The sequence below is a fragment of the Mizuhopecten yessoensis genome, unplaced genomic scaffold (assembly GCF_002113885.1).
Source record: "Mizuhopecten yessoensis strain PY_sf001 unplaced genomic scaffold, ASM211388v2 scaffold9671, whole genome shotgun sequence".
NCBI classification, from domain to species: Eukaryota; Metazoa; Mollusca; class Bivalvia; order Pectinida; family Pectinidae; genus Mizuhopecten; species Mizuhopecten yessoensis.
Genome location: NW_018408164.1, coordinates 1,830 through 2,312, shown reverse-complemented (window position 1 = coordinate 2,312; position 483 = coordinate 1,830).

Genomic DNA, 483 nt, shown 5'->3' with positions numbered 1-483 from the left:
CCCACTGTATTACACGTAAGACATCATTGGTAGCTCGACAATACCAACGTCTCACGACGCCGAGGGAACAGTCAACTGTATTACACGTAAGACATCATCGGTAGTTCGACAATACCGACGTCTCACGACGCCAAGGAAACAGCAAACTGTATAACACGTAGGACATCGTCGGTAGCTCGACAACACCGACGTCCCACGACGCCGAAGGAACAGTCCATTGTATTACACGTAAGACATTATCGGTAGCTCGACAATACTGACGGCTCACGACGCCAAGGGAACAACCCACTGTATTACACGTAAGACATCATTGGTAGCTCGACAATACCAACGTCTATCGGTAGCTCGACAATACTGACGTCTCACGACGCCGAGGGAACAGTCAACTGTATTACACGTAAGACATCATCGCAATTACACAAAGACAGGGAATTAACGACGCCGAAGGAACAGTCCATTGTATTACACGTAAGACATTATCGC